This window comes from Manis pentadactyla, chromosome 2 (assembly GCF_030020395.1).
Source record: "Manis pentadactyla isolate mManPen7 chromosome 2, mManPen7.hap1, whole genome shotgun sequence".
In the NCBI taxonomy this organism is placed as follows: Eukaryota; Metazoa; Chordata; class Mammalia; order Pholidota; family Manidae; genus Manis; species Manis pentadactyla.
Window position 1 is genome coordinate 376,166 of NC_080020.1, and position 27,607 is coordinate 403,772.

The window sequence follows — 27,607 nt, forward strand, 5'->3', positions numbered from 1 at the left end:
ATTTCCTCTTCCAATCCGTTGGATGTAACTCCAAACCGTAGTCATGTGGCTGTGTGGGAGGGCAGGCTGGAGGAGGCGGCGCCATCTCTGAGCCACCACCAAAACGAGCTTCTGACCCACATCAGGTGGGAGTCCGAGTCCCATACGCCCTGGATCCTGGGGCACCGGCAGCAGTGGCCTCTCGCCTGCACAGAGTTATTCTCTTTTGCCAACAAGCACTTTCAGTTTCTTGTGTCGTGGTCAGAATAGGCCAGTGCAGTGTGCCTGGCAGGTGGGCCAAATGTGCTGGGCAGAGCAGACACGCTCTTGGGCACTTTCTGCTCCTGAAGACTCTTTCAAACTGCCATCTCTGTGCTGGGTCTCAAGGAGACCAACAGCATGCCTGGCCTCCACAAATGACAGGTGTCTTGCCCCCCACCCCCAGAGTGACCCCCACTCTGCATGGTGTCCAGTCCCATTAATCACCAAAGCCCTGTGCAACTTGGGCTCATGTCCCAGAGCAGATGTGCTGGAATCCCAAGCGCCTGTCCCCTCTCTGCTCCATGTTCCCCTGTCCCACTCGTTGGGGGAAGGGCTTGGGTCCCACTTGATCGTCGCTCTGCCAGTTCGCCCTTCTCGATGTGGGCCTCTCTCCCTCCCCAGGCGTAGGTGGTGTGCTCTGCAGTCTTCAGGGCTTGACAGGGTCAGTTTAATCAGCAGCAGTTGCTCCCTTGGTGTGTGTGTGAGAGGAGGTTTCCGCCTCGCCTTCTCCTCTGCCCTCTTTTCACTGCTCCTTTCTGCGTATATTTTGTCACAGCAAAAAAGCTGTAGGAACTATAGTCTAAGAAAGAATTACAATTTAATCTAATATAAATCCTAAAAAGTGCGTAAGTAATTACACAACTGTCAACTGTGAAAGGTTCGCCGGTTCGTTGATTCCTCTGAGGTGCCCCTTGTTCGGCCGCCCTAGGCGATGCGGGGCTTGCTGTGAGGGGGTCACACGCCTGCGAGGGGCAGCAAGAAGGTGGGATGAGAACCCTGGCTCACGGGGGGCCCCCTGGTGCTGTGGTCAGATGTGGAAACAGCATTGGTTTGAATACACTGGAGATTCTCAAACTTTATTGTCCGAAACTCCATTAGCATTCAGCCATGACCTGCGTTTCCATGAGAGCATCTTTCATCGGATCACATTATTTATGAAATCCAATTTTAGCAGAAGGGGATCCAGTATCATTTCTTGGCCACATCAAGGTCTTCAGTGGGATGGCAGAATCAAGGCATCTGGCCTCACTCTTCTTTTTGAAATCCACGGAAAACGACTAAAACAGTTTTTGGAAATTAGAAAAGAAAATATACATAAAACTTGAAAACAGCCCAACTCCTGACTAATGCAGTCGAGTTGGGCTTGGTTACAAGGGGAGCTAGAAAGCCAGGCACGACTCTGCAGCCCGGGTGACGCAGGGCCGTCAAAGTGGCATGGGCACTCTGAGAAAGACGACCTTGGGGGCATTCTGCCGCCTCGTGAGAGGACATGGAGCTTAGAGAGGAGAGAAAAAGGCATGCCATCCTTGCCAGAGGCATTGTTGTAAAATATACCTTGTCTGTTTGGCTCCCAAGAATATCAGCAGCCCCCTGCTAAGTGCAGATGTACAAACTCCAGGGGCCCCTGTGCCTGCCCAGCGTCGGGCTGCAGGTTGATGGCACTCCCAGACTGGCCAGCTTATAATAGTTCATTAGTCGTAGCATAACCTCCTCTCGCCCGGTCTCCCTGTTGCCCATCTGTAAGGGAAGCTACATATTTATTTACTGAGCAAAACATCAGCCCTGGTTCCAACTAGTGGGAGAAAAGGTCACATTGCCAAGCTGTGATGTAATCACAGGGCCGATGGTGAATGACTCTTAGGTCACATCTAGGGTACAGGCTACTTGGGAGAACAGTAGAGCCTCAGGAAGATAGAATGCCTTTGATGACACTGAAATGGAAAGAATGTGAGCATGTCGGCAGCATCAGCTGCAGGGGGCCTGCTTCCGGCCATCGCCTCAGAGGGTCCAAACGGGCCTGAAATCAGTGGGAACTCAGAGCCAGTGCCCTTTAAAAGAAAAGGAAAAGGGTGGGGAAAGGTCAAAGAATGGATCTGTTGTTTCTGGAAGATACAGGAAGAAGTTGTCAAACTCTGAACCTTGGGTTTAGGAGAGAAATTGTAAGAAACGGAGTGACCTCACCCGGAAGGCAGAAGTATATTCCCTTGGCTCTGAGGGTCCTGCAAAGCCTTTCCAGTCACAGCTCCCCAGAGTGGGGATGAAGGGCCCAAGAGGGAGGTGGGGGGGGAGAGAAGGCAGTGAAGCAACAGAAAATAACGGGCAGAAAGTCCTTTTCCTCTGAAGTAGTTGTGCTACTTGCCGTTCTCAGAAATGTCATCCGAGAAAATTTTTTCCTGGAATTTGTACGACTACTGATAACATGGAGGTCCACGCCAATGTCCCCTTCCTGGAGTGGTGGGGGTGACGCTCTCGTGACTGAGTGCCCCGGGCAGTGCTGGGCTCAGAGAGGACATCGAGGTCCCCAGAGGCCTGGCAGCAGCTCCCTGCGATGCGGCCCCTCTGAGCGGGTCTGCTTCCCCAGGGGTGGGTCTGCCGGGCTTCGATGTTCAAGGCCAGGCCCAGCCACGTGCCACTGGGACCAGATGCACTGGGCTGACTGAACCCGGGTGGCCAGGGATCGACCCTGGACCAGCTGGTACCTGGGCTTCTTCCCTGGAGTGACGACGAGAAGGTGCTGGTCATGAGCACATTGAGCATTTTTCACTAGGGCTTTGTTTTTCTCATGTCACGAAATGCTTGACAAGAATCCACGTTCAGCCTTTAGGCATGTGGAAGGTGCGGCTGTACCCGCTTGAGGCCCTCGGGCCAAGAGGCCAGCATTTTGATTTTCCTGGGCTCCAGGCCCCTTTACCTTTTTTTGACTTTTTTCTCCCCACCACAAAAATTAAAATTATATTTTAAAAATGTTTAAAGTTTATTTTTTAAAATTATATTTTGTGACTTGTTAGGATGAAGATATTTTATAACTTATGAGTATATTAATATTACATATCAAACCTTTTCTTCGACCTAGGTTTACTTTTTCCCTTCTGATTTTAAAAGAACTTGAAGCATTTCTGTGGGCCCCTGAAACATACAGCAGGCCTAGGACTGAACCTGCGGGGCCACCGTCACATTAATGCCCCCAGTGGAGGCGGCGGCCACGGTTCTGAATCTGTGGCAGCACTGTTTACCAACCGCTTGTCTTGCAGAGATGCAAACTGCTTCTTTTTTTATACACGTACTCAGGGCAGTGTTGTTTCTTATTTCTTGTGGCATCTGAGGGCACCTCAAATATCTTTTTAACTCCCCTCCTTGCTCTGTGGTCCACAATGGTATTCAAAGAGATGAAACCAAGGAGAGGATACGTGCTCAACAGAATAACCGAAGCAACAAAGTCATTCTGAAACACGGGGGTGTGGGGAATCACTTACGCTTCTCTTGTGGGTTTTCTGAGAATCACATGCAATTGGTCGGCAATTATTCAGTCCATAGCAAATTGCCCATGGAAGAATCAATAGAAAAGAAAACGGAAAAACGGCATGTGAGATTTGTGATTGACAGATACAGGCAGGAAAAGTAAAACCTTGGCAAGTTTTGGATATGTGAAATTTGACACAAGAAAAATGGATTTTATAAAAATAAAAGACACAGGACAAAATTCACATTTGCAAAACTCTGTGAAATGTGATCAATCAAAAGTAATCAGTGAACAAAACTTTGAAAAGGTGAAAAGGCAAAATGGAGAGTAATTAATCCTGATTCAAATAACTTTGTAACAGATGCAGAATAGACAACATAACTGCATCGTAGAGAAGATGGATCATATATTGAACCACGGGTAACAGAAGTCACTGTGGAAAATTATGCAATGTGAATGAAATTCTGATTACAATGTTGACAGTCATGTATACGTACTCAATACATCCTTATAATTAAAATGATGGGATTCACCAAAATTCAGAGCTAAAAAAAAGATCTCTCATTGCCCCACACATGGCTGGTCCTGCTTTCCTGTCGCAGCCATGGACCTCCGGTGTCTCATTTCCCTCCAAACTTTCCACACTTACGCTTGCTCATTTTCTGCAGCAGGCTCCCCTTCAGTACCTCCCCCTCTCCATCATTGGGAGTGTCCATCTTCATTTATGGCCAGAAAATACAAACCCTGCTGTGGAGGAGGGAGGGCAGGTCTGATTAGACCGATTTACAGACAGACACGTGGAGGAAGGGTGAAAATGCTTCCCCCGAGGTCACAGGACTGGGTACACACAAATGCCCAGCTCAGAGGTCTCTCTGTTGTGACATTACTCTCTTGAGCCTTTAACTTAGAGGGTGTAACATAATCTGCTACTTAGAAGAAGACAGAGCCCCAGTAAACTTCCTAGATCAAGCGCCTACGGTGGGTCCCTATTGCCTATTTAAAATAGTCCAACTATAAATTTGTTGGGAAAATAAGGACTTAGAAGAATTTGGAGAAAATTATTCATATTGCAAAAATAATTATTTTCCAAAGATTCCTTTACATCTTCAACTCCATGTTGGGTCTATGTGATTATTTTGCAAGTCACAATCATAAAGGTGTGCTTAGGGATGGCAAGGAGAGAGTAATGAGACCAAAAGGGTGCTCTTCTCTCATTTCCAAAGAATATATGTAGGTTGTAAAACAGCCTCTTAGTAAAGTAAAACTCTGATGCTCTAAGACTTAAGCCTACAAGGAAGTCTTGCAGTTTGATAGTCTGGGGAAGGGGATACAGAGCACCCTACTCTGCCACCTGCTCCCCTTGCTGGCATGTAACCTCCATCAGGGCACTGGTCTGGCCTAGAGCGTGTGATGTGTGCTGGGTGAGTCTGGGCCTAAACTCGTGTTTCAGCAGTGAGGCTGCCAGCTACTTCTGTCTAGGAAAGTCACAAAGTCACCCTGAGTTAGGTCTTTTATTCTTCATGGAGTCCCTGGGCAAGGACCCCTTAGTTAAGCAAGTATAAAGTGAGCAGGCACCCCTTGTCCCAGGAAAAAAGTAATGAATCCCTTCTCATCCCCTGTCCTCGTCTCCCACTAACAGGCAAAGCTGGGGGGAGGAGGGAGTGGTGTGCAGAAAGCATTCTGAAGTCTTACGAGGGGGAAGATTCTAGACCCCACACCCTCCTCTGAGACTGACGTTTGGGAGACAGACCTGTCTGGGTAGAGCAGGGTGGTCACATCACAAAGAGAGAGAAAGTCCTCCCACTGACAGGACTGCAAAGGCAGGCACTGCACTTTTGGGGGCTGGGGAGATGGGAGCATTGTTTTACCCCAAACTGTAGAATGACCCTCCCTAGTAACTAGGGGTAGTTTCACAGGCTCCCTCAGCACTGCGGCCATGGGCTGCAAGCCTGTAAGGACTTCATTTGTTCCTAAGGAAAACCGGGGGGAAATAAACCCAGAGATTGAAGATAGGGTCCAAATTCTGAGCAGACCACCTCTGGTCCAGTCACACCAGGTGTCCCCCAAGGCTTGAGGCTTCCGAATCTTTTAAAAGTCACATTATCTTAAACACCTGTGCCCTAAACCTGCACTGTCACGATTTTGCAGCCACTCGCCTGTGATCCCACTCGCTGTACATGTGAGTACAGGGTATCAAGTGGACACCAAGCATCTAAGCGCTGCCTCGGAAGCATCAGGGAGCTTCTGAAATGAGGGCAGTGAACCCAGGTCTCCTTTTCCTTTCCTGGGCTCTCCGCCTAAGTCCAGATTTTCATCCAACTCTCCTCCAGGTGTCTTGTCACTCAGGACCTTCACGCTGGAGGAGACGGGCATCTGACATGATATGGTGCAGCCATCATAGTGCTGTGTGGTGAGACTTTTACCCCGACAGAATGAAAAGGTGGCCTTGAAAGATCCCTAGAATCTGGGAATTTCTGTCTATTCACTTGGCAAAAGAAGGAACATTACAGAGATACAGCGATGGGAGAAAGCGGGATAAAGAAGCCACACTCTCTTGCATCACTGGGATAAACTATTAGAGAAAAGAGGAAAAGGAACAGAAAAGTAGAGACCTTTGGCGTCTCTGAGCCCCCTGGCTTATTGATTCCCATATCTCGCTCCTTTCTCATGCTAGAAACTCTAAAGCCGTGTTATGAGTGAATAGCAAACTTTAAGTAAATTGCCTAAGTAGATGCCTGAGTGTGGACGAGCAGAACGGGCATGTGGATGGCCTGGGAGCTGTCTCTGGGTGACGGGCTGTAAGGTCCCCAGGGACCGGGCATCTCTTGCCCCAGTGGGAGGGGCTGTGTCCAAACAAACTTCCCACAGGCTGAGCTTCCAAGGCTTGCCAGTGCTGGGCCTCGGGCATTTCCCAGCAATCCCCTGGACAGCCAGAGCCTAAGCGGAGACAAGTGGGCTGCTGAGACCAAAATACAGATTCCTCCAGGGCAAGACTGCTGTCTCACTGAAGACCACGATCCGGAAAGAGACTCCACTTCCATAAAAACAGGGAACAAAACAGGAAGTGGGATCTCCCCATGAATCACTGCCTCTGCTCTGGACAAAGCTCACCTCTTTGGGGTGCCCGATGAGAGGGGACCCAACGGCAGACCCATGCTTGAGTTTCATCCCGCTCCCAGCTGGTCACCCGACCCCAACTCACACCATCAAGAAATAGGATAGCCTCATAGCCATTTTTAGAACAGAAGCTATTCTCACATTATGAATGTGAGAACTGAACTCAAATAATATAGTCATGTAGTGAGTAATGACAGGGTTTGGGGTGAAGCCCAGGGCTCCTGGGGGAAGAGCCTCTGCCTTGTCAAATCAGTTTGAGGTCACGTAGATTGATGAAGCATGGTTGATGCACATTTCAGAGCCCTTTACACACTGTACTCCCCAAAACATGTAATAATTCTATTAAATTCATTAGTCTCTAAAAATATGTAAAGAACAGGTGGGGTTACAAGTCAAAGTTATAATATTAGCTTTTAGACTAACAATTTTTAAAAAGTATATTAGTCTTTTGAATCATATAGAAAACAGAAAATAAAATTACAAACTGTTGTTACAACAATGCCAGCTTTTATAATTGCCTGTGTAGTTATCATTCCTGAGAACTTTATTTCTCCATGTGGCTTCTGTTACTGTCCAGTGTCCTTTCATGTCACCTTCAGAGCTCCCTGGGGCATTTCTTCCAGGGCAGGTCTAGTGGTAATGACCTCCCTCAGCTTCTTTTTATCAGGGTATGTCTTAATTTCTCCCTCACTCTTGAAGGACAGTTTTGCTGGGCCTAAGATTCTTGGTTGATAGTTTTTCTCCTCCAGCACTTTGAATATATCATCCCTAGGGTTTCTGACAGGAAATCTGCTGACTGTCTCATTGAGATTCCTTGTAGGTGACACGTTGCTCGTCTCTTGCTGTCTCAGTATGCTCTCTTTGTCTTTTGAAAGTTCGATTATAATGCATCTGTGTGGATTTCTTTGAGTTCATCTTACTTGGAGTACATTAAGTTTCTTGGATGTTTTTGTGCATGTCTTCCCAGTTTGAGAAGTTTTCAGCAATTGTTTCTTCAGCTATTCTCTCTGCCACTTGTTCTCTCTCTTCCTACGACTCCCATACGTATATGTTCCCACATCCCACAGGTCCTTTAGTCTCTGTTCACTTTTCTTTGATCTTTCCTCTTCCTGCTCTCAGACGCAACAATTTCCATTGTCCTACATTCAAATCCACAACTTTTTCTTCTGCCTGCTTAAATATGCCTTTGAATCCCTCCAAGGAAAATTTCATTTCACTAATTGTGCTTTTCAGCTCCAGAATTTCTTTTTTTGGTTTCTTTTAAGGTTTCCTATCTGTTCACTGGTATTTCCATTTTGTTTACATACTGTCTTGACTCTCCCACATTTTCCTTCAGTCCTCTGAATGCCTTGATAATGGTTGCTTTAAAGTCTTTGTCTACTATAACTGCCATCAGGTCTTTTTCAAGGACAGTTTCCATTGGTTTATTTTTTTCCTTTGAATGGGACACACTTTCCCATCTCTTTCCTGTATGACTTTTGAATATAGAAACTTCCTATTTTTAAAACTAAAAATAGTCACTGGATTATCCTGAGAAGCCACAAGGAGCATCATGTTCTAACCACTAGCTCTGACATTGCCTGTCTGCTTTGTGTTGAGAATTCTTACCCCCACTTTTGCCCAGGACCACTGGTGTTAAAGACTCAGCCCTTTCCTCTGAGCTGCGCCAGTGTAACTTAGTCTTGCCACCTTTTCTCATGGATGAAGCATATGACTACCCTTTTCAATGAGCCTGAGAGCTTTAATTTTGGCTCCAAAGACAACAGCCACTTCTGTTTCTCAACTGAGAGGCTTCCAGAGATGATAGTTGATGTTTTTTCAGTAATGGCTTTGTTTGGTCACACACAAAACCACTGGAAGAGTAAGTGCAGCCTATTGGTAGCTCTACTGAACTACTCTGTTAGCATCATATTCTCCAAAATTTTAATGTGTTTTAAGTCATATTATTCTGAAATTGGTATATCTTTCCAAGAGAGTTTGACTTACACTTAAAGACTGTCATAGGTGGCAGCAAAAAGGGTCATTCATCTGTTTTTACAATCCATGGTGCTCTGTACAGGGGGTGTCTACCCTGGAGAACCAAAAAATATTTTTGAGAAACTTTGAATCAATGAAAAGCATTGTGGAGGGAAGGGAAGGAAATCCCTTGCATATGACAGACATTTTAGGGGATGTAGTTGTAATTAGTCTTGTCTTCAGACCCCTAAAAGTGAAGCTCAGTCAGGAAATCCCTTGCATATGACAGACATTTTAGGGGATGTAGTTGTAATTAATCTTGTCTTCAGACCCCTAAAAGTGAAGCTCAGTCAGCAACGTGAATCCTGGAATCTTCTCATTGGTAAGCCCCCTTTCAAGGGTGTTAAATGTCTCCCTTGGCACCTTATTTTATTTAGCTAACTTTTCAGCCTATTTTAACATGTGGAACCTCCTGAAACATGAGCTAAGAGCCTGCGAATCTAGTTCCATTTCTTTCTGGTCTGTCACTTTGGTGTTAGTTTTTTCCTCACTCTTGTTTCCAGTTTGAGTTATGAAACCATTTCGGTTCAGTTTAATAACCTCCCTGGCATAGCAAGCTCTCTAAGAGCTGCCAAGCTTAATACACTGACTCCCTGGGAGGAGGGCAGCAGCTCTGGCTGGGGGTATAGGAGGTGGATTTTCTACAAATGCATCCGTTGTCCATTACAGCCCTTTCTGGTTTGGTAGCAGCTTGCCAGGTGCAGCTGGTTTCCTCTTCTACACACGATCACTTTTGACTTGGGTTTCTGAATTTCCCTGTCTCCTGACTCACCCATGATCCTCTGACTAAATAAATACCTCGTGATCGATCTTCCTGCCCGAGGCATAGGTCCCAGGGCTCAGCAGCTGTGAGAGGCTTGCTTCATCCTTCAGGACAGACTCTGGCCGGTGATTTCCTTATGTGTTTGTGCAGGCGTGCATGGCCAGCCCAGGGAAATAGAGCTCCGGTGCAGAGAGCCACCTTTGTGGCCTGAAAGCAGAATTCTATTCTGCAAATGGATTTCCACATAAACTGCGGGCCTGCTGCTGAAGGTGTCCAGGCTTTCTGAATCTGTAGTGGTGAGAATTCTCCCCAGCCATTCCTGAGTCAAGAGCAAAGGCCAGGGAAGAAGTCCAGTCCCTGTTTCTTCATCCTTTCGTTAGAATCTCTATTTATTTAAGACACGGACACTTTTCAGCTCACAGGACAGAGAATGTGAAACTTTTTATTGCTTATAAAACTGTTCAATGGATTATGGATTTCATGGGCTGGTTCGTTCACAATATTGGCTCTGAGCCAATGAAATGTATAAATCCCAAATTTTTAAACAAATAGGAAGGTTAAGACAGTATAAAATAACTTGCTTTACAAGAAACCTTAAATAGCCAAATGCTATTAGGGTGATGACATAGTGTCATTTCTGTACTCAAATAATGAGCTGTTCCTGTAACAAGAGTGGCTGGTAGTAAAGTATGTCAGGGTCAGAGTCAGAGGGCTTCCCAAAAGGGTATAGAAATTCCCATCTGGGAATATGGCCACCTACCATTTCCTTTGGAACCTCAGTGTCACCTTATTAAATTTCTACTAAAATTCTCTAGGGGAATTAAATGGTGAGGAATGGGGTAAAGTATCCTTGGGTTTTAGCTGCCTCCTAGCACATGTGTGTTTGTGGCTTCTGGAAGCAGAGACTTCAGGGAAGAAGCCTCAGTGATTGCTGAGCGCATTGCTGCAAACTCACTGTGCGCAGAGGAGAGACATGTAGGCATTCATCACCCAGCAGCTGTCAATCTTTATTCTGCCACCACATGCGGTGGGTGATGTGCTCTGAGTGACGCCCTCCCAGGGTCAAGGACCACAGACTGCTGCATGGAAGACATGGCCCACAAGTGGGGTGCAACTCTGCAGGAACTGACTGAACCCCTCACTTCCTCTGCTGCTTGGGAACATGCCTTAGGATGCAAGGGAGCAGGAGAGGTGTTTTTAACAGAAAAACTGCCCTCTGACTCTTCTTACTAACAGTTTGCTTGTTATCAACTCCCCCTTGGGTTCTGCTGTGCAATCTGCCACTGTAAGGCCAAGCAGTGGGGACCACACGGGATTCCTCTGTCCTCTGACCACCTAGACTCCAGGCAGGCAAGGGCAGTCTCACATCTGGATGGCCCTAGGTCCTAGGAGACTTCCTAAGGGACAGAGCTGCAGGAGGGAACACAGGGAAGACCTTGCTGCCAGAAACAGCCCTCTCTCGCTTTTGCTCAGATGCCCCACCCAGGACCATCACTCCGGCGTCCAGTCATTCGGTTTGGTCTTATAACTTTTTCTGTTGCCAGTGGTCTTCAAAGCACAGGGCTTTTCATATTTACATTACAGAAACTTCTGATTAACTATCTCTGGCCATGAGGAATTGCAGCTTATTCTATGTGCCCCAAATAGCTAGGCTTTTGCAAGCTTTTTAAAACCCAAAGTTTAATTCAGAGGCGTATCCTAAATTTATTTGTACCAAGATAAATGTGCACAAATTCTTTTTGTGATATCGAAAATTATTTTTAAATTTACCAAAATATTCACCAAACTATTTTTTCTCCTTATGGGGAAAAGAAAACATTAGAGCAATAAAAAAAAAGGGCCTTGAAAAATGAAAAAATCTGCTGTTACTGCAACAGTTTTGTGTCCTGCCCCTGATTTCCCTTCAGAATTCCATTTCGTGGAAGGAGAACTATTCTGGGACCTGGGGCAGGTGTCAGTGGCTCTGCTCTTTGGTTCAGCAAGGCTATGCGTCTGTCAAAGGGAAAAGAAAAATGACCGTGTTGTGCAGGGAATGTCCTGAGAGAGCAGAATTGGTAGGGAGGACAGGGCTTCCAGGCCCAGCTGGCAGAGTCCCCTAGCAGGGCAGCGAAAAGTGGGGAGCAGATGAGAGGTGCTGTGGCCTGATTGCTTGGGTCCCCCCAAATCCACGTGTTGGAGCCCTAGCCCTCAGTTTGATGGTATTTAGAGGTGGGGCCTTTGGGAGAGTACAGCACCCATGAGGGGATTAGTGTACCTAAAAGCAGAGGAAGAAAGAAGAGCCTTTTTTCTCCCCCAGATGGAGCGGGATGGCAGTTCTCTGAGAACCAAGAAGCAGGCCCTCACCAGACACTTAACCTGCTGGCACCTAGGACTCCCGGCCTCCAGAACCCTGAGAAATACACACCTGTTTCAGCCCTCCCTTCCATGGTAATTTTTTATAGTAGTCCAAGCTGACTTAGACAGCAGGAGGGAAGGCTGAGTGGGGCAAATTCAGGTTCCTACCTCCAACTAGAGAAGTTCACTTTCAGGGAAAAGGTATTATTTCCACTTATTCAAACAACTGTGTATGTATATAAACATTCCCCAGGTTCATTATTTGATTATCAATGCTCTACTGTTGTTTAATGCCAAGTGCAATTTAAAATTGGGGGGTAAAATGATCATATTCTGAGAAATTGCCAAGATGTTCTATCTCTAATGTTACTGTTACTGCAGAGGAGAGAGCAGAAAAAAACCAGATTAAAAAAAAATTACAAGTCATGAGAAAAGGAAATTCTATCTTCCGTTGTTTTATTTTTTTGTTTGCATTTGTCTCGGTTTGCTTTGGAATCTGCTGTTGTGACATCAGTGATACAAGCCTTCTGGAACTGTTCCAGAAAGAGGTACCCAGTTGGGGAGATTCATCATTAGTGCATCCAGACATTAGAGATCCGATATGTATTCTGGGCCCTCAGATGCAAAGGAGCGCCCATAGTCAGGAAAATGCGAGAACGGCGGCAGCGAGTGTACTCAGAAATGTGTGTCACGCCGCTGCGGACACTCTCCTGGTGCATAAATGGCAGCGCATCCTTGACTTGAGTAACCACGTCTTTTACTCAAACAAAACTCGAGCTAACACCATAAGAAGAAAACAAATCCTACCATTTGCAACAACATGGATGGAGCTAGAGGGTATTATGCCCAGTGAAATAAGCCAGGTAGAGAAAGACAAGTACTAAATGATTTCACTCATCTGTGGAGTATAAGAATAAAGAAAAACTGAAGAAACGAAACAACAGCAGAAACACAGAACCCAAGAATGGACTAATAGTTACCAAAGGGAAAGGGGCTAGGGAGGATGGGAGGGAAGGGAGGGATAAGGGAGGTAAAAAGAAAGGGGGCATTACTATTAGCATGTATAATGTGGGGGGAGGCACGGGGAGGGCTGTGCAACACAGAGAAGACAAGTTGATGGACAGTGACTGTAATGGGGTTTGTGGGGGGGACTTGGTGATGGGGGGAGTGTAGTAAACATAATATTCCTCATGTAATTGTAGATTTATTATACCAAAAAAAAAACCCTGAAGCTAACAGACTCGTGCGTCTTATCAGGTCAGACCATCCTGTAACAGAATGGAAAGCGGCGATTTTGAAAGCTTGATAGGTAGTGATGCCTGCGAGCATATTTCAAGTAGAAAAATGGTATATAGCACGTCATCAGATGCAGGTGTCCACAGCATGTGATATCATTTGGAAGACAGGGAGTTAGACTAGGAAGCGCCCTTCTCTGTGCTAGACGCTGTTCAAAGCAAAGTCTGTTGCAGTCTGAGCCCCTCAGAGTACATGCAGTCTGCTGAGACCTGGTTTCTACAGTAAAAAGGTACCTGCAACATCCGAAGTCTGTGGAGTCTGGTGGTCTTAGGGACATCGGTGGGAATGCTCAGAGATGTGGTGGTGGCAGGGTGGGAGCCTGAGAAGCCACCTAGGCAGCCGTGAGCCACTCGGAGGCTTGCTTTCCTCCTGCGTAAGAGGAGAACCAAATTGCCCATCTCCAGGCCGAATGAGATGTGGGAATCGTCGAGCCAAGCAGACACTCACATACACTGGGTTTTTCCTTTCCTTTGTTTCTGACAGGCTGTTCAAGAAAGGAGGTGTTAACTTCTCAGGGGGCCAAGGATGGGAACATCAAGGGTTCAGCGAGGTCTCCCTTCTGAGGATTTTCTGTGTGGTGCAGCTGCAGGCCAGCCGGAGAGATGCTTGGGCCGCGACGATGGGGGCCGCGTGGCACTGGTCCGACGAGCTCTCCTTCACGCACAGCCCCTTGGGCTTCCCACCACCAGGGTCTGCTGCAGTGCACGCCGGGCATCGGCCTGCCTGCCGAGGGCGCTGCCCACCAGCAGGGACGAGACTTCAGCTCAGAAGCTTTCAGAAGGCCTTCAAGTTCCATTTCTTTGGGAGATAAAGTATGGGAAAAATCAGTTTTCTTGGAAATTTTGGGATCTGGCAAGAATTTTGAAAATTGATGGAAGTATTGAAATTGGCTTGGAATTAACAACAGCTCCAGTCATAAGCTTCCTTTTGTGATTCCAATGAAGAAATATCTCCATGGCCCCAAAGAATTTGTAAACCAGTGGCATAGGGCAAGACAGCCTTAGAACAGCCCCGCACTAGACTGAAGCTGTCCCTCATTTTCCGTGTGACATCTACTGCCGTATGTCACTTTCTTCAGAGTTAAGAGCAGGGAAAGACAATGTCCCCAGGGCATGAGAGGAGATTAAAAAACCCCGAAAGGAGATTTTAAAAAAATCATTACACAGATCATCTGTACATCCCAAGTTCACTTTGTCCTTAACAGAAGGTTCCCTGTTCAAATTATCAACATATCATCATTGGCTTGATGGCCCATCTCAAAACACAGCAGAATTGAATCGGTTCAGTGTAGAACAAAAATAATGTTTGTGTTTGCATTCTCTTTTTTAACACTAGTCACTAAGCAGTTTCCTAGTTCTGTCGGTAAAAGAAAAGACATTTATTTTCATATGAATTTGTTTTCCTATCAACTCCAAAAACTATTTTCACAGACTGATTCCCAAGAGTGATGAGGAAAACGTTTCCCACGGTTCCAGCTAATCAGCGTTTCCTGTGAGCTCATCAGTGCAGTTCAACCGAAAGTGAGAAACACCTCGGTTCGGTCAGGGTCCAGGGAACGCTGTCCGCTGCACACGACGTGCAAAGGTCAGGCAAGCGTTGGGAACGTAGCTGTGAAAGTCTGTCAGCCGCGCATTCTTGCAGCAGGAACTGTTGCTAGACCAGAGCTCAGCGGTTGATCAGGAGGCTTATGAGCATTCATGAGCATTGTGCAATGAACATAAATATTTAACTACTTAATAACGGTAAATGTGATACGAAATGTAAGTAACAAACACTTACTTAAAAGCTGACATCAACTGCCAATGGAAACTTAATCATGACCTATTAATTTACTGTAACATCTGGGAGTCCTAATTAAAATTCTAAGAATTCAAGAACCGTAACCTGCTCCAGTCAATGTAGAGAAAGCGCTGACCGTTTTAACTTTAAGCTTGTGTCTTGCTCACAGTGCACAGCTCTTACACACGCGATTGCCGCGTGATGCCTTTGCTGTTTTTGAAACATGGTAGGCAGAATACAGTGACAGCGGCTTTCTGTAGAGGCCTGTTGAGAGGCGAAAGGATGGTGGGAATTCTCAGTTCTGTGCTTATTAGGAAGTCACAATTTGTGACATTTATGTTTTTCTTAAAAGGAGGTTTTGGTTCAAGAAACATTTTTACCGGCTGAAGAACTCAGTCGTGGAGACTCAGTCTGATTTCAGCCTTTGTTGGGAAGAGAAGGTGAGGAGGGAGGAGCCTCACTTTCTGTTCTCCATCCCCACCTTCCTTCTGCCCAGCCCAGAAGGGGGCTCTCCCTCTCTGCCCACCTAGGGACCCCCCTTCATGCTCTCACGTGACCGAAGAGCCACTGATCTGGTCAGAGGCTGATGCTCCTCAGGCCGCGTGGCAGGGCTGCCAGCGGACCCTCTCCTGCTGCCTCAGCCCCCTCTGCCCTCCGGGAGCAGGCACGGCCCCTCTCTCAGTCTCCGAGGGACACCCCACCCTCGCTCACCACGGGGAGCCCAAGCGTTAGAGTCGAGGAGGGAAACCTCACGTCTGTCTTGGTCCTAAGTCATGTTTTCTTATCCAGTTCACCTGAAATCTGGCCGTTTCTAGTTTCCAACTGCTCACCTACATCAACAAGGTGATGCTCGTATGTCTAGAGCTTCATGCGTCTAGTTATCACTGTCTGTCAGAACCTGAGTGGGGAAGAGAGGCGAGTAATAGGGAGTATTTTGCAGGCAAAGGGACCCAAAGGCCCTTAAGAGGAGTCTCCCCTTGTTCTCGGAGTAGGGAAACCAAGGTCACAGCAGGCCAAGGAGGGCATCCTGGAGGGGCACGCGCTCCTCCTGCAGCCCCGCTCTGCCTGGGGACCCGCCCTGGTCTGTGTGAACTCTCTCTGGAGGTGACGATGGACGGGATCAGAGCTGCATGAGGTGCCTGAAGCTCACGTGCTCAGGGAGGCACACAAGTGACCAGGGCTGAGTAACGAGGAAATATGAGTTGAATGCGATGCTTTTTTTTTCAAAGTCACAATTTTTCTGATTTGATGTGTAAATGCATACCCGTATGTGGAAAATAGAGGGAAGCATTCACGGGGAATGGGTACCGTCTGCACGCACCGGCAGGGGTGGTGGGTTCTGCCTCTGAGCTAGCTTCACCCCAGGCTGAGCAGCTGGATGCCCCCCGAGCCCCCACCACCGGGTCTGCTCAGGGTGCAGGTGCTGAAGGCTCATTAGCGCAGCCCCCCTACTCACTGGAGAGCTGCACGCTGTCCAGGGGCTCCCAAGTCCCCCCGAGACAGCCAGTTTAGAGTCTAGGCGGCTGCCGTCTCGCCCTTGAGCTGTTCTCATCTCACACAAGTGCCCCGGGCTGGGCTCAGCTGTGCCCGACCGCCTGCCCCCACAGCTCCTTTCCCATTCTCTGCCACAACTGAACCTAGAAATGAAGAAGGCAAGAAGCAGGGGGTTAAACTCATTTCTTCACAGCCCCATCCTAAATTGTCCAAGGAAATGAGGTCCCCATACCACGGAGAGCTGTTGAGCTCCTTGTGTGGTACCGCTGGCTGCAATGCCAGCAGGGGGCTCTGCCTACGACTGTCGAATTGCAGGAGGTAGAAAAACCAGAATCTTCGGCATCGTCTTGGGCCATGTTCCCCGCGTGTACCTGCCCACAGGTGGGGTGGGGGGGCACCATGTTTTTAAAAATGACAAGGTCTGAATAACACAGTTCCAGTAACAGAGAAAAAACTAATTTGTTTCCACAAATGTATTTGCTCCCAAATTTTAAGCAATACGCATTAAGTCATACAGTTCATTCCTGAGCATTGCTTCCTGTCTCCCGTCTGCCTCTTCTTTCTCCTCTAAGTGTGATGTCTCAGGGGCTCTGCCTCGAATCTTTGTCTTTCTACTTTTCAAGCTCCCTCTTGGGGTATTCCAGCCCCCTCGGCTCTAACTGCCACCGCTCTGCTGAGGACTCCTGGGCCCTCCCTGAACCCGCCCGAGGGGCCGTCGGGCAAAGCTATTACGAGTGTGTGTTTCCGAATCCCAGAGCTGAGCAGCATTGCTGTGTGCCTGGGGGAAAGGTTTTCAGTCTCTGGGCCTCCGTTTCCTCATCCGTAGGGCTGTGATAGTACCTGAGGCACTTAGGTATTAGGGAAGATGTGCTGGTCATGAATGATCTCAGGAATGTTTTGTTTGTTTGGAAAGGTCCTTGTTTTGTTTTGGTTAAACTCAGTTCCAGTGTCCTTTATCATTTGAAAAAGTAATATATACACATGTAAAAAACTTCACAATGTGTGACAACGTGTGCATGTCCAGGAGAGGAAGTCTTCCTCCCTTTTATCCCTTCCGCTACCCTCCCAGAAGCAACCATTTTTTCGTGCCTCACGTTTTCTAGCTGCTAAGAATATTCTCTGTATGGATATAAAACAACATAATATTCATTATCCAATTTATGGATTTCAGGTTAATTCCAGTTTTCTCATTAAAATTAATGGTGGATAACTGAGTATAACCGAGGATAGATTCCTAGAATTGATACTGGAGGGTCAGAGGCTATATGCATATTTTGTGGTTAGGTTTTTCGAGCTATAATTAATATACAACAAAATTAACCCTTGTAAGTGTTACAGATCTACACATTTTGACAAACGCATACTGTTGTATAACATCACCAAAATCAAGATATGGAACACTTCCATTGCCACAAAAACTTCCTCGACTAGGTGTGCAGTGGCGTCTTGCTGCTACAGCGGTGGGGGGTCTGCTGCAACCTATTACAAGATTCTTAAAGGTAGAACCCTTTACCTCAGATTTTGAAGAATGTTTTCACAATATACATAATTTATAAGTTGGCTTCTATTTCAAGAACTTTGAAGATATTATTCCATTGGTGTTTGGTTTTCAAATTTTCTGAAGAGAAGTCCACAATCAGTCTTATTCTTGCTCAGTGGGAGGATTATGTCCTTTTATCCTGTATCTGTTTAAGAGTTTGTTGTTTTTTTTTTCTTTGGTTTTTAGAGGTTTTACTATTATGAGCTTACATGTGATTTTTTTTGTGTGCATTTATCCTGGTTGGGATTGAACTCCTTGTATCAACGGCTTGGTGTCTTTCACCATTAAAAAAGTAATTCATAGTCTTTATAACTTCAAATATTACTTCTCCCAAGACTTTTTTCTACTTCCAGGACTCAGATTACCTGAATTATAGACCTGTTAACCTTGTATTAGTTTCATTCATCTACTTTAACTATTTCTGCCTCTCTATAGCTCCATTAGGTATTTTCTCTATTTTTCACTAACTGTGTTTTAACTGCTGTTAAATATAGTCATTGATGTCTTAATGCTGGGTGTTGTATTTTTCCTTCTATGTTTTCCATTTGTCATAATTTTCATTCTTTCTGAAATTCCCCCTCTTGTTATTTAATCCTCAAATACATTAACCATAGTTATTAAAAGTCTGTGTCTGATAATTTCCAAGATGGACTTTATAATAATTACTCTATGTGTTTATATTCTCTGCTTTTTTGCTTGGTTTTCAGTCAAGATTTATACTTTTTGTATGCCCTGTTGGTTTTGATTGTGTAATGAGACATTGTAAAGATAATTTAAGTCTCTGGATGATATTGTAATGTTATCTTTCACCAGGAAAAAAAATTGTTTTCCTTCTAAAGACAATTAGACTAAAATGAGGTCGCTTTAATGCAGTCAGAGAATAAGATGCTCAAATCTAGGTTTCAGTTCTTCTGAGGTCTTGTTTATTTCCAGGGCATCCTTATTCCCAGTGTGCAAATTTGGGGGTCCCAATGAAATCCAGGGTCATATACCATGTCCATTTCACCTTGGTGGGCTTTGAACTTCTATTTTTACTATTCCCTAGCCCCAGGCCTATGAAACTACTAAAACTTTTCCACTTCTTAATCTCACAGGCACTGACTTTGCAACTGGCAGTCAGTCCTTGTGAGGGGCAGAGGTTCCTCCTAATGTTGGATCACGGCTCGTGGCTTTCCCCTTCTCCTGAATCTTGGCCCTCCAAATTCTCACTCTCTTGGTAGCCCTCAGAAGCTCAAACATATTTTTTAAATATATTTTGCCTAATTTTCTACTTTCTCAGTAGGAGAGTGGGCTCCAAATAGTCTAAATTGTTGTTTTTTTTGACTCATTACTCCATTCGTAGCTCTAAAAACCTTCCCAGATGATTCTGACAGGCATCTGCAGTAATAAACCACAGGAGCACAGAAGGCTTTTATAAACTGATCCCTTCAAACCTGTGTAGCCTAATGGTTTAGCCCTTTCTCCACCCACTGACCCCCAAGTCCATACGCCTTCCAACCTGATGGAATTATTTCCTGTTTCTGGGGTGCCAGGCCACAGTGCCTCTCTAATCTTCAGCCCTTTGCGTCTGCCATACTTCTCGGCCTTGCCCACTCCTTTATCATTGCTTCTATCACTTTTTAAATGTTACCTCTTCATTTACTGCATTTAACTCCCAATTTATGAGGCAGAGGTCTAGGCTACCAGGAGCTGTTTGCAGCTCGAGAGGTTAGGTCCCCTGAGAGGGTCTGTCAGTCTGAAACCCTATTTATTTTCCTTCTGGATGCCTCCCTGTGCTTCCTTTTCTGTCCTGCCACCACTTTATAGCCAATCATTAAAGATATGAGCTCCTTGAAGGAAGGAAGGGACTCAGATGCTTAAACAATGGCTACTGACTTGACTTAATTTAAACATATTTTTCAAAAATAATAATATTTCACGAATGTAAGACTGCCTCACAAATCTGAAGTCTGTATTTAATCAGTCTTGGTTAAATTCTGTCCCTATCTGCCTGAACTAGTACAGAAAAAAAATAATGTCTTTCTCATCCTACATGAAAATGGTGCTCAGTCCTTAGTCTATGGAATAATTATTTATTCTGTGCTGACATTACATAATATTAGCTAATGTAGTGTTTCATATGTGCCAGGCATCACACTCTTTCCCAGTGTGTTTTCCCATGTAATCCTCAAGATAATTCTATGTAGTAGATGCTGTTGTTATTAAGGCTAAGAGTTGTTAAGTAGCCTTGCCAAGACCATGTACCTGGTGAGTGGCTAAGCCAGGATGCAGACCAAGGGGCATCTGACTCTAAAACTCATGCTTGTTTGGAACTAGTAAGGAAAACGCGGCCCTACAGTTGGCTGCAGTGCGCTCAGACTTCAGTGCCATCCCTACTCGGTGGGGTATCCTCAACAGACTGCTTCAGATTTCAGATCCTTAGTTTCCTCTTCTATAACAACTGAACTCGACACCTGCCTGAAAAGTTCTGTGTGTGTGTAGAGGGGGGGTGTCTGGCATGATTTCAGGTGTGTTACAGGTGCTTGATAAACACAATCACCTGCACATGCACACATTTTGTCCATGTCTGTATCTCTTTCACTGTTGGCTTTTTCACACCATCTGTTATTTGACTATTTCTGCTTAGTTGCTCAGCATTCTTTTTCTCTATGCTGGGCCACACTAGTATGGTTTTAACTAACTTCATATGAATTAATTACTTACCAGTAGTGACATATTTATTATCAATTACACAATTGCTTATGTAGTTCTAGTAAAACATTACTTCAAGTGTAAAATATGTCTAGTTAAGAACAAATTACCCATGTGTTAATAAACGAATTTGACACAAGCCATTATTTACTGAGCTTAAAGCTGTATTTGTTGAAAAGCCTCAAGTCATTTCACTTTTGCTGAAGACTCATATTTAAGTAATTGTGTAATACGGTCATTCATTACTGTCAAGCTACACTTCTCTGTCATTACAACAGAGAACACAGGCCAGCATTTAGTGCATGTTCTACAGAATTGTCTTTTGTTGGGGAAAAATAGATGGAGAGATTTCTAAGGCTCCTGGACAAAAGGGAAAAGTAATGGATTAGCACTGCTCAATATGTTATTCATACACTGTCATAAAGTGGCCATTTTTAGCATGCTTGCTTTTAACCTGTCCACCCAGCTTTATCTCATCACCTTGATGAAAAAAAAAAAGGGCCACACTGACATTAGTGCATTTGCTTAGTTTGAATTTTAAGTTTGGTTTAACTAGCATCTGTGCTCCGATTGGCTCGCTCATGCGGGGGGTCCATCCAGACACTGAAGTGGACGAGGACACCTTCAGGCCATTCATAAGGCTGGGCAGCGGGAAGGCTGTGCAAGGGGCTTGGTTTCCTCAACCTCTCTGGTAAGAATCATCTTGGGAGCTTGCTAAATGCACTTGCTGCTGGAGATTCTGACTCAGTGGACTTGAGCATTTAGAGGCCCAACAGGAAGCCCCTGGAGCTTCTCAAACATGTCCTTAAGTACATTTGGAGAACATTGTTATAAAGGTTTTATGAGCTTCAAAATACTACCTTTATTTTGAGAAAATGGATGCGATTTACCCTCTTACGCTCCAGTAGGTACACAAGGCTCTGCAGGCTCTCCCAGGGTGCGCGTCTCCACAAACCCGCCTCTCTGTAAAGCAAATGACACTAAGTTTACCGCAAGCCACTGGAGAAAAGAAATGGGTTTATACATAGGGATCTGGAGAGGTGAAGGGAGGCACTTTGATGTGACACTTGGGGCCCAAACTCTCAGGAGCAATTTTCTGGGAGGATTCACCACTGAATGGCTATTTTAGGTCTAAAACACTTACCTGCCTATCAGTAGTTACTAGCAAAGTAGCAGCTGTGTCCTCTGAGTGTTGTGGTGACTCTTGCCCTCCTGGTTCCTGCTGGCTGAGCCAGGGTCAGCGGGGAGCCATGTGTGTACCAGGCAGCAGAGACGTCATGCCTTGGCAATGACTTGGTAAGAAATTGCATCCAGTGGTAACAGTTCCTGTGGGATGGGGCACACCAGCCCAATGAGAACCCTTTTTGGACAAGAATAAGTGATAAAACACAAACAGAAGGCAAGACTCTCAAGTTTAGATAGCATATTGATTGGCACTGGTCGGTGGTCCTTTCCCCTAAAGCCCCAGGACCCTGAGCGACTGCCCCAGGCCAGGAGGCCAATTGTTCAGATGTGTCCAGATGACGGTCTTGTGTATACCTGGGGGCTTTGTGAAGGACCCTGATGTTCACTGCTGATTTACTTTGTGCCGGGCCTGCTGGGAGGTGATTCCTGATGAGTTCAGGAACCGTGACTTGGTATCTTGGGTTTTACCATGAAGAAAACTGGAAGCATAAATTCCAGAAGTAAACTGACGCTTTCTTGTGTTTTTGTACCACAATGGCAGTTGCGTGACTTGGACTTCCCTCCGACTCCTACCCATTCTCTTTCCACGATACTGCAACGTCTACCGAAGAGCAGAGAGCAAGTCCTTTTCAGCCCGGGCCTGGTGGGATGTTTACACCATGGACTCAGGCAAACACAGGTTCTGGTGTCATTATTTCCCCAAAAGATGCCTCTGCCATGTGTGGTCTGACTGCGGTGAAGTGTGTTCTGGGCAGCTGTCCACCCTGTGTGCCACTGGAAGCAATGGGAACCGTTCCACAGAGACCTGGGAGGCTGGGCACGGCTCCAGCGCCACCCCCATGCTGCAGCTCAGGGTCAGGGTTGTGGAAAGCGGGTGGGCAGAAGCGCCTTTGTGTCTGGAAGGCCCTGCACCATCAATCTGCGTTCTACGGAGAGAACGAGCTGAGAGCTACTGCGTGCAGTGTCTTGAGCAGCGTCCCCATGCCGGAGAACAAGAGGGCAAGACCTCTGTTGGCAAGGTAGGAGGCAATTTGAAACATGCCAATTATTTGCCTGAACTTATGGAAAGAATTTTTCCCAGCTCTACTCAATCTGGCCTGAGAACTGCTCTTATGGGCCAGAACCAATATTTCTTGAGGGCCTACTGTGCACCAGGCAGGCGTGAAGCCTGTCTCCAAATGCATTCCCACAGCTGCACCATGCATCGGGCATTGTCACCCAGCATTTATGGGTAAGGAAACTGGGACTTGGGGAAATTTAGAAGCTCACCTATCATCCCCACACTGAGGAATACAGAGTGAACTTCCAATGCAGTGGGTCAGGCCTGAAGCCCACTCGTTTAACACACTACCTAGCGAGCAGCGCGGTCCTTCCTCGGAAGCCCTTTGCTGAAGGGCTGTGGTTTCTGTCTCAGGAGCAAAGGTGTCTTTGCCGCATTTCTCTGGGAGGGATGTGTTCACAGACGGTGCAGAGCTGTCTCACCCAAGAGGCCTTAAATATTAGGAGAACAGGAGCCAAGATGGCGGCGTGAGTAGAGCAGCAGAAATCTCCTCCCAAAACCACATATATCTACAAAAATAGAACAAAGACAACTCTTCTTAGAATAAAGACCAGAAGACACAGGACACCATCCAGACCACATCCGCACCTGCGAGAAACCAGCGCCTCGCGAAGGGGGTAAGATACAAGCCCCGGGCCCGCGGGACCTGAACGCCCCTCCCCCCAGCTCCCGGCGGGAGAAGAGCAGGCAGAGCGGGAGGGAGACGGAGCGCAGGACTGCCGAGCACCCAGCCCCCGCCATCCGGGCCAGAGCGCAGACACAGTGCGTGCCCAGGGGGCCCTGGATGCTAGGGAAACAGGGCAGCAGGACAGGTGAGCGGGTACCGGAGGCCTGGTGCTGGAGGACATAAGAAAAGCGAGCGGCCATTTTTGTTGTTGTTGATGTTGTTGTTGTTGTTTTGTTTTGGCGAGCGCTTTTTGGAAGTCTTAAAGGGATAGGGACCCCAATACTAGGGGAACAGGGCAGCAAGACTGGTGAGTGGGTGCCTGAGGCTGGCGCCAGAGAATAAACAAAACGGAGTGGCCATTTTTTATTTTACTATATATATATATATATATATATATATATATTTTTTTTTTTGTGGTCGTTATTTTGTTTTGGCAGGTGCTTTTTGGAAGTCTTAAAGGGGCAGGGTGGGACACTTAGTTAAGAGGTAGGGAATCTGGGGATCTCTGGGCACCCTAACCCCTGGGCAGCAGGGAGCAGGGAGGCCCCTTACGGAGATAAATAGCCTCCCAGCCGCTCCTGCTCCAACGCGACTCCACCATTTTGGAGCAGCTGCCCGAGCCAGGCCACGCCCACAGCAACAGCGGAGATTAACTCCATAGCAGCCGGGCAGGAAGCAGAAGCCCTGTCTGCGCGCAGCTGCGCAGCACAAGCCACTAGAGGCCGCTGTTCTCCCAGGAGAGGAGGGCCACAAACCAACAAGAAGGGAAGTCCTTCCAGCCGTCACTCGTCCCAGTTCTGCAGACTATTCCTATCACCATGAAAAGGCAAAGCTACAGGCAGACAAAGATCACAGAGACAACACCAGAGAAGGAGACAGAACTAACCAGTCTTCCTGACAAAGAATTCAAAATAAGAATCATAAACATGCTGACAGAGATGCAGAGAAATACGCAAGAGAAATGGGATGAAGTCCGGAGGGAGATCACAGATGCCAGAAAGGAGATCGCAGAAATGAAACAAACTCTGGAAGGGTTTATAAGCAGAATGGATAGGATGCAAGAGGCCATTGACGGAATTGAAACCAGAGAACAGGAACGCATAGAAGCTGACATAGAGAGAGACAAAAGGATCTCCAGGAATGAAACAATATTAAGAGAACTGTGTGACCAATCCAAAAGGAAAAATATCCGTATTATAGGGGTACCAGAAGAAGAAGAGAGAGGAAAAGGGATAGAAAGTGTATTTGAAGAAATAATTGCTGAAAACTTCCCCAAACTGGGGGAGGAAATAATCGAACAGACCACAGAAATACACAGAACCCCCAACAGAAAGGATCCAAGGAGGACAACACCAAGACACATAATAATTAAAATGGCAAAGATCAAGGACAAGGAAAGAGTTTTAAAGGCAGCTAGAGAGAAAAAGGTCACCTATAAAGGAATACCCATCAGGCTAACATCAGACTTCTTGACAGAAACTTTACAGGCCAGAAGAGAATGGCATGATATATTTAATGCAATGAAACAGAGGGCCTTGAACCAAGGATACTGTATCCAGCACGACTATCATTCAAATATGACGGTGGGATTAAACAATTCCCAGACAAAAGCTGAGGGAATTTGCTTCCCACAAACCACCTCTACAGAACATCTTACAGGGACTGCTCTAGATGGGAGAACTCCTAGAAAGAGCACAGCACAAAACACCCAACATATGAAGAATCGAGGAGGAGGAATAAGAAGGGAGAGAAGAAAAGAATCTCCAGACAGTGTATATAACAGCTCAATAAGCGAGCTAAGTTAGGCAGTAAGATACTAAAGAGGCTAACCTTGAACCTTTGGTAACCACGAATTTAAAGCCTACAATGGCAATAAGTACATATCTTTCAATAGTCACCCTAAATGTTAATGGACTGAATGCACCAATCAAAAGACACAGAGTAATAGAATGGATAAAAAAGCAAGACCCATCTATATGCTGCTTACAAGAAACTCACCTCAAACCCAAAGACATGTACAGACTAAAAGTCAAGGGATGGAAAAACTTATTTCAGGCAAACAACAGCGAGAAGAAAGCAGAGGTTACAGACAAAATAGATCTTCTAATATCAGACAAAATAGACTTCAAAACAAAGAAAGTAACAAGAGATAAAGAAGGACATTACATAATGATAAAGGGCTCAGTCCAACAAGAGGATATAACCATTCTAAATATATATGCACCCAACACAGGAGCACCAGCATATGTGAAACAAATACTAACAGAACTAAAGGGGGAAATAGACTGCAATGCATTCATTCTAGGAGACTTTAACACACCACTCACCCCAAAGGATAGATCCACTGGGCAGAAAATAAGTAAGGACACGGAAGCACTGAACAACACAGTAGAGCAGATGGACCTAATAGACATCTATAGAACTCTACATCCAAAAGCAACAGAATATACATTCTTCTCAAGTGCACATGGAACATTCTCCAGAATAGACCACATACTGGGCCACAAAAAGAGCCTCAGTAAATTCGAAAAGATTGAAATCCTACCAACCAACTTTTCAGACCACAAAGGCATAAAACTAGAAATAAACTGTACAAAGAAAGCAAAAAGGCTCACAAACACATGGAGGCTTAACAACACGCTCCTAAATAATCAATGGATCAATGACCAAATCAAAATGGAGATCCAGCAATATATGGAAACAAATGACAACAACAACACTAAGCCCCAACTTCTGTGGGACGCAGCAAAAGCAGTCTTAAGAGGAAAGTATATAGCAATCCAAGCATATTTAAAAAAGGAAAAACAATCCCAAATGAATGGTCTAATGTCACAATTATCAAAATTGGAAAAAGAAGAACAAATGAGGCCTAAGGTCAGCAGAAGGAGGGACATAATAAAGATCAGAGAAGAAATAAATAAAATTGAGAAGAATAAAACAACAGCAAAAATCAATGAAACCAAGAGCTGGTTTTTTGAGAAAATTAACAAAATAGATAAGCCTCTAGCTAGACTTATTAAGAGGAAAAGAGAGTCAACACAAATCAACAGTATCAGAAATGAGAAAGGAAAAATCATGATGGACCCCACAGAAATACAAAGAATTATTAGAGAATACTATGAAAACCTATATGCTAACAAGCTGGGAAAACTAGGAGAAATGGACAACTTCCTAGAAAAATACAACCTTCCAAGACTGACCCAGAAAGAAACAGAAAATCTAAACAGAGCAATTACCAGCAACAAAATTGAAGCGGTAATCAAAAAACTACCAAAGAACAAAACCCCCAGGCCAGATGGATTTACCTTGGAATTTTATCAGACATACAGGGAAGACATAATACCCATTCTCCTTAAAGTTTTCAAAAAAATAGAGGGGGAGGGGATACTCCCAAACTCATTCTATGAAGCTAACATCACCCTAATACCAAAACCAGGCAAAGACACCACCAAAAAAGAAAACTACAGACCAATATCCCTGATGAACGTAGATGCAAAAATACTCAACAGAATATTAGCAAACCAAATTCAAAAATACATCAAGAGGATCATACACCATGACCAAGTGGGATTCATCCCAGGGATGCAAGGATGGTACAACATTCAAAAGTCCATCAACATCATCCACCACATTAACAAAAAGAAAGACAAAAACCACATGATCATCTCCATAGATTCTGAAAAAGCATTTGACAAAGTTCAACATCCATTCATGATAAAAACTCTCAGCAAAATGGGAATAGAGGGCAAGTACCTCAACATAATAAAGGCCATCTGTGATAAACCCACAGCCAACATTATATTGAACAGCGAGAAGCTGAAAGCATTTCCTCTGAGATCGGGAACTAGACAGGGATGCCCACTCTCCCCACTGTTATTTAACATAGTACTGGAGGTCCTAGCCACGGCAATCAGACAAAATAAAGAAATACAAGGAATCCAGATTGGTAAAGAAGAAGTTAAACTGTCACTATTTGCAGATGACATGATACTGTACATAAAAAACCCTAAAGACTCCACCCCAAAACTACTAGAACTGATATCGGAATACAGCAAAGTTGCAGGATACAAAATTAACACACAGAAATCTGTGGCTTTCCTATACACTAGCAATGTACCAACAGAAAGAGAAATCAGGAAAACAACTCCATTCACAATTGCATCAAAAAAACTAAAATACCTAGG